At 38.3% G+C, this 14,627-nt stretch overlaps 1 protein-coding gene across 4 annotated transcripts in view; it reads right to left on the bottom strand.

Annotated features, from left to right (window-relative positions):
- LOC117324953 overlaps window positions 1-11,518 on the bottom strand; it is a 31,658-nt gene extending 20,140 nt beyond the window's left edge. For all 4 annotated transcript variants that reach the window (XR_004532103.1, XR_004532104.1, XR_004532102.1 and 1 more), the window contains exon 1: window positions 11,401-11,518. The gene's annotated coding sequence lies outside the window, so the exon portion shown is untranslated. The remainder of the gene's footprint in view (window positions 1-11,400) is intronic.
- Between the last annotated feature and the right edge of the window lie 3,109 nt (window positions 11,519-14,627).

The raw sequence follows: 14,627 nt of genomic DNA on the forward strand, positions 1-14,627 counted from the left end.
CCCACACTGTAACACACCTAACCATCCCATTTCCCCACACTGTAACACACCTGACCATCCCCCACACTGTAACACACCTAACCATCCCATTTCCCCACACTGTAACACACCTAACCATCCCATTTCCCCACACTGTAACACACCTAACCATCCCATTTCCCCACACTGTAACACACCTGACCATCCCCCACACTGTAACACACCTAACCATCCCATTTCCCCACACTGTAACACACCTGACCATCCCCCACACTGTAACACACCTAACCATCCCATTTCCCCACACTGTCAGACACCTAACCATCCCATTTCCCACCACTGTAACACACCTGACCATCCCATTTCCCCACACTGTAACACACCTGACCATCCCCCACATTGTAACACACCTAACCATCCCATTTCCCCTCACTGTAACACACCTAACCATCCCATTTCCCCACACTGTAACACACCTGACCATCCCCCACACTGTAACACACCTAACCATCCCATTTCCCCACACTGTCAGACACCTAACCATCCCATTTCCCACCACTGTAACACACCTGACCATCCCATTTCCCCACACTGTAACACACCTGACCATCCCCCACATTGTAACACACCTAACCATCCCATTTCCCCTCACTGTAACACACCTAACCATCCCATTTCCCCCACACTGTAACACACCTGACCATCCCCCACACTGTAACACACCTAACCATCCCATTTCCCCACACTGTAACACACCTGACCATCCCCCACACTGTAACACACCTAACCATCCCATTTCCCCACACTGTCAGACACCTAACCATCCCATTTCCCCACACTGTCAGACACCTAACCATCCCATTTCCCCACACTGTCAGACACCTAACCATCCCATTTCCCCACACTGTCAGACACCTGACACAACAAGGACAGCAATAGTGTTGAATTAGTATAGGTTGAAGCAACTTGTTAAGTAACTGTTGGAAATAAACATAAATAAATAAATTTTATTGCATGCAGTTTCGAAGAACAGGTTCAGTTAACATAGAAATAACTGTAAGAGTTCTCTTAACACAGGTAGTCCTTTAGTACAGGTGACCTGTCATGATAGTTTGATTGTTATCAATTTTTCCATGATTCTCATTAAAATAAACAGTGACAATTTCATTAAAATGTGGAAATGCATCAAAATAAAAGACACTTTGTTGTTAAAAATGGAGACAAGCTATAAACAAGGTTTTGTACCAGTTTCATATAACAGCTAGGGGTTATAACTATCAGGTTTATATACTGCAGTTTATGGCCCGTTTTGTTACAATATTCAAGCTGCATGTAAATGTATAATTGAAATAAATTATAGCCCGAACTATGTTAACCCAGGTCTTTTGCTGCCATTAAAGATTTAAATTCATGACCGTGCCCAAGTTTTGGACTGAAGTGCTTAGGGCAGGTTTAGACACACCCACATCAAATAAATAACCATTATGTAAAATGATCAGTTTTGAAATATATACTATCTGAGGTGTCAGGCTGTTGATGGATTTTAAGGTCATTTACCTATAGATCTGTTAATTACAGGTAAATAGGATTCCCAGTATGTTACAAATATTTTGCATCCCCCCTCCATTACTTTTTAAACCCCTTATAGAATTAAATAAAATTAAGAAATAAATGTCATTGATTATACATCCTAACAAAGTCCTCGTGTTGTCTTTATATGAGTACAATTAATAACAATAGTTTTATCATGTAACAATGTTAAAATTTCATCAATACTTTAAAGCTGGCCAGACGTGTTTGTTACACTGAGGTATAAGGCTACTACACAGTTTAAATTCTAGTGTCTATTTATTACAACCTATCACCACATTTATTTACAATCATGTAAATACTTTGTATCACATGACCAGGTAACATATTCCCAGTAACAAATAGTCTTTTTTATACCTGTATACCCCTGGTAGAAGGGACATGATTTTTAACTTAATCTGTATGAAAGGTAAAATAAGATTCCTATCCAGAGGTTACGTAATGCTCTGGTAGTGATTGTATTTATAATGCCATTCTACAATGTTTAATTTTGTTCACATTTGAATTCCTGACTGATTTTTAACAATAGTAATCACGTTACCAGCTAGTTCTACCTGTACACCAACAGATATTTTTCTTTCAGTTCAGACAGTAAAAGGATCGACATTGTATTTTTTACCAGAACTTATCATATTCATATTAACTACGTTGTAGTATATTACATACAATACACTGTTGTTTATCAAATCTGAACAGCTGGAGAAACGTATACCACAGTATAACAAAATGCCCCAAGGGCCTGTTTATCATTTATTTTAAATTTTCATGACTGTGGCAATATATATCCTTTATGACAGTATATGCAGCATTGCAAATCATATTTCACAACACTGGACTTTGTCTCTATCATCTCAAGGAGTTCTGTCTGAGATCTGTATAGTCGCTATCATCCCAAGGAATTCTGGCCGAGATCTGTATAGTCGCTATCATCCCAAGGAATTCTGACTGAGATCTGTAAAGTCGCTATCATCTCAGGGAATTCTGTCTGAGATCTGTAAAGTCGCTATCATCTCAAGGAATTCTGTCTGAGATCTGTATAGTCGCTATCATCCCAAGGAATTCTGACTGAGATCTGTATAGTCGCTATCATCTCAAGGAATTCTGACTGAGATCTGTATAGTCGCTATCATCCCAAGGAATTCTGACTGAGATCTGTATAGTCGCTATCATCTCAAGGAATTCTGACTGACATCTGTATAGTCGCTATCATCTCGGGGAATTCTGTCTGACATCTGTATAGTCGCTATCATCCCAAGGAATTCTGACTGAGATCTATATAGGAATAAATCACCAAGAACAGACCCATATCTCAGGTCTAACTCTGCATTTTTGCCAGTGAAATATAGAAAATTTATCAAACTAATAAAACTTATATTTTCACTGCAGCGATGAGCAGTGAAAATATATAAGATTTTGCAGTGAAAATATAAGTTTTTCGTTTTTGATCAATGAGAGCGGACCTTTGTATTCACCTTGTTGAAACTTGCCGATTTTTCCAATCGAAGCGGAGATAGATAAATTGGTTATTTTGATGTATTTCTGAAATTTTCAGACTAGTTTTCGACAAAATACTCACTAGACGTTAGCTAATCGTGCACTGATTCTCTGATAACAGCAGAAAACGCCTTAATTGCGTCGATCAGTCCTTTCAAGATGGCACCGTCAAATTGATGTGGAGTAACGTCACGAAGAGATGACGTCATTACTGATTCCCTCACTTTTTGACACTGTTAATTTTACGATATTTTCTATATTGTTTTGAAGTTTATGAAATGCAATAAAAAGAAAATTGAATGGTATCCTGTTAAATATGTTAAATTAAGTATGACAGAATATTTCCATATTTTTCACTCGTGCTTTGCACTCGTGAAAATACCAATATTCTCTCATAAATATATGTTATATTTAACATTCAATACCATTCAATATCCTCTATATCTTCAATCCTTCACGATTAGCAAATATTTAATGGTGAATTGTTAATATATGCTATTGTTAATATACATGTTCTATCCTATATAGGTTATATATTACTCTGGCATGCACAAAGCAGAGTTTCAATTAAGTTTGCTGATAACATCAGGATTCATGAAAAAAAACAAGTCCAGATCTCTATCATAACCTTCCTTGGAAATAATATTATTTATCAGAAACTTGGGGCGTATCTACCTTTTATTGTGAATTCAGCTCTAAACATATCATCAAGGTAAAGTATATTCCTGGTGTAAATCCTTCGGGGGAAATCTGGTACAATACCGATCTAAATTATTTACAGTGTCAGTTTTTATATCGCCGACTGGTACATTATGATGTACATCTTCGATGTGATGATTTTGATACAAACTTCTGTGGTATGTACCGTTCGATAGCTACATTTATTTGAAGACTATGTAGATTTTTTCAGGTATACTTTCTCATACCACATTTTTTGTTATGTTCCCTTGGGGTAAGAATGAGAGATCTAAATTATTTACTGAGTCAGGTTTTTTTTTCATTTAAACTACATTATGTCCATCAAACTTGATTGATGTGATGATTCCAATATAAACTATAGCTAATCGACAACTATTTCATCTACGTTCAGGTGTACTTTCTCCATAACCTTTCTAGTACTATAGCCCATATATCGCTGACCATAATACCGTAGTTTTACTGTACTGGACTTTCCTCAATACCAACAGATTTCAATGTCAATAGATCTTAACATTACCCTCGACTTAAAACTGTATTATCCTAATCTGGCTTAACTGATATCAGTCTAAATCACCACAGGGCTAACTGTATATACAAAATGTATATACTAACTCATTTATTGTAAACATATCATTTATTTATTTAAACTAAATATCATGTAAAATTTAAATAATAACTTGGCTGAACCACATCAAAAGAATCAAATACAGTAAGACCAATATTAGATCCAGATACCTGTATATCATACCAAACCTACACATACAGTATTACCTGTCTAAAGTGAACTCTGTATAATCCAGATACCTGTATATCATACCAGACATACACATACAGTATTACCTGTCTAAAGTGAACTCTGTATAATCCAGATACCTGTATATCATACCAAACCTACACATACAGTATTACCTGTCTAAAGTGAACTCTGTATAATCCAGATACCTGTATATCATACCAGACATACACATACAGTATTACCTGTCTAAAGTGAACTCTGTATAATCCAGATACCTGTACATACACATACAGTATCACCTGTCTAAAGTGAACTCTGTATAATCCAGATACCTGTATATCATACCAGACATACACATACAGTATTACCTGTCTAAGGTGAACTCTGTATAATCCAGATACCTGTATATCATACCAGACATACACATATACTGTATCACCTGTCTAAAGTGAACTCTGTATAATCCAGATACCTGTATATACACATACAGTATTACCTGTCTAAAGTGAACTCTGTATAATCCAGATACCTGTACATACACATACAGTATCACCTGTCTAAAGTGAACTCTGTATAATCCAGACACTAACTTGCATTGTACAAACAAGGCCTTAAACACATACTATAACTAGTACATTTTAAAGATGATAATTTGTGTGTAATTTGTTTTAATAGATATGAGAAACAATTTTACATAATGCAGCTAATTTTAGCTATTAGCAAATCAGAAGTTGTTCAACTTCTAACTAGAGATACATGTACTATAAACTTCTTGTTATCTAATTATATGCAGACACTGTGAAGCCGAACTAGTACGAATACCGCATTGTCATTTTATTTTTAGATAGTTCCTACGTAATTATTGTGTCCTGTCTCCAGCTTGAGGAAAACTAATGACAGTAGTGTTACTGATGGAAACATCTGTTATTTTACATCTGAACTGTTGAATACTAAAATCTCTGAATTACATTTTGTAGAGAGCTTCGAGAAAATAACTAGTGTTGTGGGCTTTACCGACAGTGACAAGATCTCAGTAGGGTGTGCTGCACAGCTCGCCCGTAAACATTAGTTCATCCACGTGTCTACGGGGAAAAAACTACATCACAAAATACCACATAAATATGTGTAGAACTAGATACGTTGTATTCAGAATGACACAACCTCAGGTATTTTGTAGAACACATGATGCGAGGCAAGAGTGTAAACAGAGCAATGTAAACCAAATCAATTTCTTCAATAACGTATACCGGAGATCATCCAACACATCTCAAACACTGGTACCTGTGGATGACATCATTAAAAATAGTTCAGATATCTGTAACTTTTTTCGTTTATTTATCATAACATGTTCAAGTGTCTGCAAAAGATGAAATATTTCTATACAAATATATTTGTATCCTTTAGTAGGGATTTCAGGTGAGTATTGTGTAGCAAAATAATTCGATATACGGGGAGGTTACATACAGTATGGTCCATTTAATCTATTAAATACAACATATGTTTGTTGTCGGTAAAGACGGTGTAGTCAATACTTCGGTCAATGAAAACACACGACATACAAGTATACCTCCGTCACGACTTACGACGACTTTAAACATGTAAAATGTTGTTATAAAACAAGGAGATTTCTCCTATATCATTAATCAGCTGGGATTTTTACTTGGGCATTAAAACAACCAATAATGTAAACCTAGGCAAAGTACCTTTATATTACCATACTCTAGAATACCTGATTCAGACCAACCGGTATCTTTATTCAGACCAACACCAGTCTGGGGGGCGGTACCTTTATTCAGACCAACACCAGTCTGGGGGGGCGGTACCTTTATTCAGACCAACACCAGTCTGGGGGACAGTACCTTTATTCAGACCAACACCAGTCTGGGGGACAGTACCTTTATTCAGACCAACACCAGTCTGGGGGGCGGTACCTTTATTCAGACCAACACCAGTCTGGGGGGGGCGGTACCTTTATTCAGACCAACACCAGTCTAGGGGACAGTACCTTTATTCAGACCAACACCAGTCTGGGGGACGGTACCTTTATTCAGACCAACACCAGTCTGGGGGGCGGTACCTTTATTCAGACCAACACCAGTCTGGGGGGCGGTACCTTTATTCAGACCAACACCAGTCTGGGGGGGTGGTACCTTTATTCAGACCAACACCATTCTGGGGGACGGTACCTTTATTCAGACCAACACCAGTCTGGGGGACGGTACCTTTATTCAGACCAACACCAGTCTGGGGGACGGTACCTTTATTCAGACCAACACCAGTCTGGGGGACGGTACCTTTATTCAGACCAACACCAGTCTGGGGGACGGTACCTTTATTCAGACCAACACCATTCTGGGGGACGGTACCTTTATTCAGACCAACACCATTCTGGGGGACGGTACCTTTATTCAGACCAACACCAGTCTGGGGGACAGTACCTTTATCACCAGTCTGGGGGACGGTACCTTTATTCAGACCAACACCATTCTGGGGGACGGTACCTTTATTCAGACCAACACCAGTCTGGGGGACGGTACCTTTATTCAGACCAACACCAGTCTGGGGGACAGTACCTTTATCACCAGTCTGAGGGACGGTACCTTTATTCAGATCAACACCAGTCTGATGGACAGTACCTTTATCACCAGTCTGGGGGGGCGGTACTTTTATTCAGACCAACACCAGTCTGGGGGACGGTACCTTTATTCAGACCAACACTAGTCTGGGGGACAGTACCTTTATTCAGACCAACACCAGTCTGGGGGACGGTACCTTTATTCAGACCAACACTAGTCTGGGGGACAGTACTTTTATTCAGACCAACACCAGTCTGGGGGACGGTACCTTTATTCAGACCAACACCAGTCTGGTGGACAGTACCTTTATTCAGACTAACACCAATTTGAGAATCAGCTATCCTACCTCCTACATAGCCAACTTCCTAATTATCAGTTAAAACATGAAATCTTCTATAAAACCAGATTTTTGTGTTTCATGGTTGACAGATTTCTACCAGTTCATGGTGATATGCAATTTAAGGGAAATATAAGACAGCAATTGACTGTAAAATAGCTGGGGTATGTCACAGATATGCTCAACAAGGAGGACAGTGTACATGTTGTTTACTGGAGTCAATTACACTAGTGACATGACCCAGCCAAGTTTGGATTTTAAAGATGGCATCTCACTGTGTCACCGCCTAATAGGTAGATGGATATTAGCACTTGTTAGGTGCCAGGTAACGCCTCTACACCTGTATCCCTCGGGGTCACCAGGGCCAATATCTCACTCAGGTATTCACATTTAGATACACTTTCTGTACAAGGAAACATTTTATTTGTACTAACATGGACAACTAGGCAATATATATTGGGTAAATACAAACAGAAACAAAATGTCAGTCCTAAGTATGGTGACCACCCTCAAGTATAATGTCAGTCCTACGTATGGTGACCACTATCAAGTATAATGTCAGTCCAAGGTATGGTGATCAAGTATGATGTCAATTCTAGGTATGGTGACCACCCTCAAGTATAATTGTCACCACGAGGATTGTGGGGTGTGTGTGTTCCTTGTGTGGGGTGGTGATGTTACTCTGGGGTTTGTGTCCTTCAGGATGTGGCTACACAGTTATTGGTTTGGGGAATTAGCAATGGTAGAATAAGCCACACCCTGATGGAACCCCTTTTATATAAACCCCGTGGTGAGCTGTAATTTAATTCCTTTGAAACAATATGGAGACAGTCTCTTCTTCTTAGATATTTATTTTATTCACTGGAATCAATATTTCATTAAGGTTCAACCAATACAGAAGTTCTTTATAAATTGTCCACTCTGGTGCTGGCCCCTACTTCAAAGTTGGTCAAAGTCCACGGGTCCTTGTAAAAGGCCAGCACCCTCACACTCACTTGTGTCCTGATCTAGCTCTCTCCTTCTGCACTCTCCTCTCTCTCTAAAAACTAACTAAGTATACTTTTTGCAAAAACAGTCAAAACTATAACATTCAATTTCATTGGTTAATAAAATAGTAAGAGGTGGAGTTTAATTATTAGATGGTGCCTATAGTAATTAAGATCTGTTGACACCAATTACCTAACAGCTATGGTCAGTAGTAAATCATACAAAGTCCTATTCTGTCTCAAAGTGTTTATCCTACAATCTCTTTAATTGAGCCTGTTGAGTGACCACCTGTCAGCTGGAGGGTGTCAACTCAATTAAGGCTCATCCAGTTTACCTGGCTGACTAATAAAAACATCAAAGCTTCTACAATACAATACGATTCTAATAAAACTGACTGCCAAGCTAATTCAAATGTCTAGTAATAAAATATAAACAATATAAATTCCATGGTCTCATGTTAAAATATTCCTACAATTGACCTATACTTGAAATATCACTAATTATTAAAATGCAAAAATGGTCATTTTAATAATTAGTGATATTTCAAATATTTAAGAAGAAGAGACTGTCTCCATATTGTTTCAAAGGAAATTACAGTTCACCACAGGGTTTATATAAAAGGGGTTTCATCAGGGTGTGGCTTATTCTACCATTGCTAATTCCCCAAACCAATAACGGTGTAGCCACATCCTGACGGACACAAACCCCAGGGTAACATCACCACCCCACACAAGGAACACACACACCCCACAATCCTCATGGTGACAGAATGTCAGTCCTAGGTATGGTGACCACCCTCAAGTATAATGTCAGTCCAAGGCATGGTGACCAAGTATAATGTCAGTCCAAGGTATGATGACCACCCTCAAGTATAATGTCAGTCCTAGGTATGGTGACCAAGTATAATGTCAGTCCTAGGTATGGTGACCACCCTCAAATATAATGTCAGTCCTAGGTATGGTGACCAAGTATAATGTCAGTCCTAGGTATGGTGACCAAGTATAATGTCAGTCCAAGGTATGGTGACCAAGTATAATGTCAGTCCTAGGTATGGTGACCAAGTATAATGTCAGTCCAAGGTATGATGACCAAGTATAATGTCAGTCCAAGGTATGGTGACCACCCTCAAGTATAATGTCAGTCCTAGGTATGGTGACCAAGTATAATGTCAGTCCAAGGTATGGTGACCAAGTATAATGTCAGTCCAAGGTATGGTGACCAAGTATAATGTCAGTCCAAGGTATGGTGACCACCCTCAAGTATAATGTCAGTCCAAGGTATGGTGACCACCCTCAAGTATAATGTCAGTCCTAGGTATGGTGACCACCCTCAAGTATAATGTCAGTCCTAGGTATGGTGACCAAGTATAATGTCAGTCCTAGGTATGGTGACCAAGTATAATGTCAGTCCTAGGTATGGTGACCAAGTATAATGTCAGTCCTAGGTATGGTGACCAAGTATAATGTCAGTCCTAAGTATGGTGACCACCCTCAAGTATAATGTCAGTCCTAGGTATGGTGACCAAGTATAATGTCAGTCCTAGGTATGGTGACCACCCTCAAGTATAATGTCAGTCCTAGGTATGGTGACAAAGTATAATGTCAATTCTAGGTATGGTGACCAAGTATATAATGTCAGTCCAAGGTATGGTGACCAAGTATAATGTCAGTCCTATGTATGGTGACCACCCTCAAGTATAATGTCAGTCCTAGGTATGGTGACCAAGTATAATGTCAGTCCTAGGTATGGTGACCACCCTCAAGTATAATGTCAGTCCTAGGTATGGTGACCACCCTCAAGTATGATGTCAGTCCTAGGTATGGTGACCACCCTCAAGTATAATGTCAGTCCTAGGTATGGTGACCACCCTCAAGTATAATGTCAGTCCTAGGTATGGTGACCACCCTCAAGTATAATGTCAGTCCTATGTATAGTGACCACCCTCAAGTATAATGTCAGTCCTATGTATGATGACCAAGTATAATGTCAGTCCAAGGTATGGTGACCATGTATAATGGTCAGAACAGTGGTCACCATACCTAGGACTGACATTATACTTGAGGGTGGTCACCATGTTCTGGTGGACTGTTCTGTAGCATTCAATAAATCCACAGCTGTGTGCACAGAAATTTAGTGAGGGATATTGAATATCCAAATTAACCTGTTGACTCATAACCATGTCTATGTTTATATGTTAGTACCTCAATCATGATTCCAGTATTAAGAATTGTCCCCTCCTAAGGTAGTCTCTCCAACTGTCATGTGTACAGGGGCTTGACATGTTCCTATCACCCAGAATAAAAATTAACCCCACATTCCAACCACTAGATAATTTATGAATAATTAGTGATCAAGGGGTTTGACTCTGGGATAACTTTTCATTCTGGTCAAAGAAATGTGTCAAATATAAGATCTAGGGGTTAAACCCTGCGCTCTATCTTATAGGAATGTGTCAAGCCCCTGTGGTCCCGTGTATTGTTATTGGTTTTAATATTGAATGTTGACTTCATACACATATCCCAACCACATTCAATAATAAATAGTTACACAGGCGTATCACTCCCCCTTTGGGATAAAAACCGGTACCACATACCTAGATACCACGACAGGTTACCACATACCTAGATACCACGACAGGTTACCATGCCATTCTCAGTCTCTCCCCACAGTCGTAATAACCCATACACATGTAAATATATAGCGATATAACTCTCAGAAGCCCAAATAAAAACAGGCTTTTGGTTCCCCACAACTTGTATTTACCTGGAATAGACCCGTTAATATTATATACGAAAGTAATAAGTCATTATATGTAAATAATATACATGTGTAATTACCTACCGTTTAGACAATACTATAGACATAGGTATCTTATATATGTAAGCTACTGTTATAATACCTTTCGACTACGTATCTACCCAGGTAACCAACGATACCTACATGTACACAATACGTCATCAAAGAATATAATATTATATCATTTAGATCCAAAGTCTACTTACTTAATCCGAAATCCTTGTGTCAAAAAACGAATGGGCACATTTTACTAGAGCAGTCACGTCCCTGCTCCTGTACACCGAGAAAATTATGTCAGTGTAAATATGAGAATGGTGTTGTATACGTAGCGTCATCGATCCGTGTCTGCATTCAAAACCAACCAACCAGTGACTCGGGTATTATTCTGTGTAGGGCGTTTTCGATGAATAGTCTTTAGGTTGGAATGTGGGCCCATTCACAGTAGACACGACCTAGGGGGCCTTTGACGGGGTATATATACAATATCGTACGTATTGTATTTTATTTCGACAAGCAGGGTATGATTATATTGTCACTATATATATGTGGGATCGGTTGCGGGTCAGTTCAAAGTACAGGTGAATTGGGTCCTGTGGCTTTAAGTCACGAGAGTTTCAGGCCAAGATCTATGACTTATATCCGAGACACACACTTTTGGCTCGCCACTCCGTGAGTTTACGGAGTGGATAATGAATATCTTATTTTAGTTAGATTGAAAGAAACATTAATTATAAGTTATTTCAAAGAATCCCGAGCTAGAAGGCTCTGGGTTCGAATCTCGGTGACTTACAAATGTAAATATGCGTTTCTATACCGCCATCTCCAACATTACATTTATCTTACAAGACTAACTGTGGGTTGGTATCTTTCAAGTTTCTTTATTCACAACCAATCAACTTGACTGTATATACTTTCATCCACACAAAGGATCAATATCACTCCCCAAATTGTAATAGATATCCTTCAGGCCTAGACAGAGAGAAGCCATAAACTATTAAAACTTTTAATAAATGAGATTGCTGTACCCTGTCAATTTTATTTGACGAGTCTCTTTATTTATGTCAATTTCATACATCTTGGAAACTGGCTGATGTTATACCACTTTACAAGAAAGGAATCTGAGCTTCCTGAAAAATACAGACCAATTTCGTTATTGAGCTGTATCGGAAATGTTTTTGAACATGTATAATTACTTTGTTGACCATAACTTGTCTGGATTTCTCCCGAACCACTCTACTACTCATCAGCTATTAGAAGTTTATCACAAAATTTTAACAGCTCTTGAAAATAAAGTACAAACGGCGATCATATCTTGTGATTTTTCAAAAGCTTTCGATCATGTTTGGCACAAAGGATTAATTTTGAAACTGGTAAAATATGGAAAATTTATTGAAAAAGCTAAAACACTATCTCTCTGAAAGAAAACAAACAGTGGTGAAAAAAGTGTACTTCTGAAAGAGTTCTCAATACTGGAGTTCCTTCGGGTTCAGTTATAAAACTGGAGTTCCTTAGGGTTTCAGTTATAAAACTTGAGTTCCTTAGGGTTTTTCAGTTTTAAAACTGGAGTTCCTTAGGGTTCAGGTTTTAAGCTGGAGTTCCTTAGGGTTCCAGTTATAAAACGGAGTTCCTTCGGGTTTCGTCTTTTCACACTGGAGGTCCTTAGGGATTCAGGTTATAAGCTGGAGTTCCTTAGGGTTTTTATTAGTTTAAACCTGAGTTCCTTAGGGTTCAGTTTTAAACTGAGTTCCTTAGGGTTCAGTTATTCAAACTGGAGTTTCTTAGGTTCAGTTAAACTGGAGTTCCTAGTTATAAAACTGAAACTGGAGTTCCTTAGGGGTTCTCAGTTATAAAACTGGAGTTCCTTAGGGGTTCAGTTTTAAAACTTGAGTTCCTTAGGGGTTCAGTTATAAAACTGGAGTTCCTTAGGGTTCAGTTTATAAAACTGGAGTTCCTTAGGGTTCAGTTATAAAACTGGAGTTCCTTAGGGTTCAGTTATAAAACTGGAGTTCCTTAGGGGTTCAGTTATAAAACTGGAGTTCCTTAGGGGTTCAGTTATAAAACTGGAGTTCCTTAGGGTTCAGTTATAAAACTGGAGTTCCTTAGGGGTTCAGTTATAAAACTGGAGTTCCTTAGGGGTTCAGTTATAAAACTGGAGTTCCTTAGGGGTTCAGTTATAAAACTGGAGTTCCTTAGGGGTTCAGTTATAAAACTTGAGTTCCTTAGGGTTTAGTTATAAAACTGGAGTTCCTTAGGGGTTTAGTTATAAAACTGGAGTTCCTTAGGGTTCAGTTATAAAACTGGAGTTCCTTAGGGTTCAGTTATAAAACTGGAGTTCCTTAGGGGTTCAGTTATAAAACTGGAGTTCCTTAGGGTTCAGTTATAAAACTGGAGTTCCTTAGGGTTTAGTTATAAAACTGGAGTTCCTTAGGGTTCAGTTATAAAACTTGAGTTCCTTAGGGTTCAGTTATAAAACTGCAGTTCCTTAGGGTTCAGTTATAAAGCTGGAGTTCCTTAGGGTTCAGTTTTAAAGCTGGAGTTCCTTAGGGTTCAGATTTAAGCTGGAGTTCCTTAGGGTTCAGTTTTAAAGCTGGAGTTCCTTGGGGTTCAGTTTTAAAGCTGGAGTTCCTTAGGGTTCAGTTATAAAACTGGAGTTCCTTAGGGTTCAGTTTATAAAGCTGGAGTTCCTTAGGGTTCCGTTATAAAACTGGAGTTCCTTAGGGTTCCGTTTTAGGGCCACTGTTATTTCTTATACATGTATATATAAATAATATTTCAGATGCTTTACTGTAGTTGTCACCACTTGCTGGTGAAACTGCATTATCGCATTCAACAGGGAATTATGGTTAATGGCTTTTAATCCACTTAAAACAGAATCATTATTATCTGACCCGACCTTATGAACCCGAATTTAACTCGGAACCCCGACCCGATATTTAGATTTCACAAGCATTAGTAACAATAATAAGCCTTTGCAACAGTATTGCAAGTAAAACTAAGAAATATTTAGAAAACTTAGATATATTTCAAATAGGAAAAACCTATGGAAATTATTTTGGTGTACGCTGGAAAAATTGAAATAGTAACACTTTAAAACAGTTTAAAAGATCAATCAAACCTTCTAAATTACCCTCATACGGTAAACTGAGAGTGAACTTTTTACATTGTCGTATTCGTAATAATGTTAGTTATCTTAGTAATGATTTATTACGTGTCAACCTAATTTACAGTCCGCCCTGTCGATCAATCTAATTAAAATTAGACAGTGTATTGCAGTGTATCATAGAGGAACGAAAATTATAAATCTAATTTTAATTAGATTGCCCTGTCGATGTGAACAGTTAAGAGAACGGAAAATATTTTATTTTCATTGCCCATTATACAATGTACAAAGAAATACAGGGCCTAGACAATATGACTATGACATACATACGAT

This window comes from Pecten maximus, chromosome 4 (genome assembly GCF_902652985.1).
Source record: "Pecten maximus chromosome 4, xPecMax1.1, whole genome shotgun sequence".
NCBI lineage: Eukaryota > Metazoa > Mollusca > Bivalvia > Pectinida > Pectinidae > Pecten > Pecten maximus.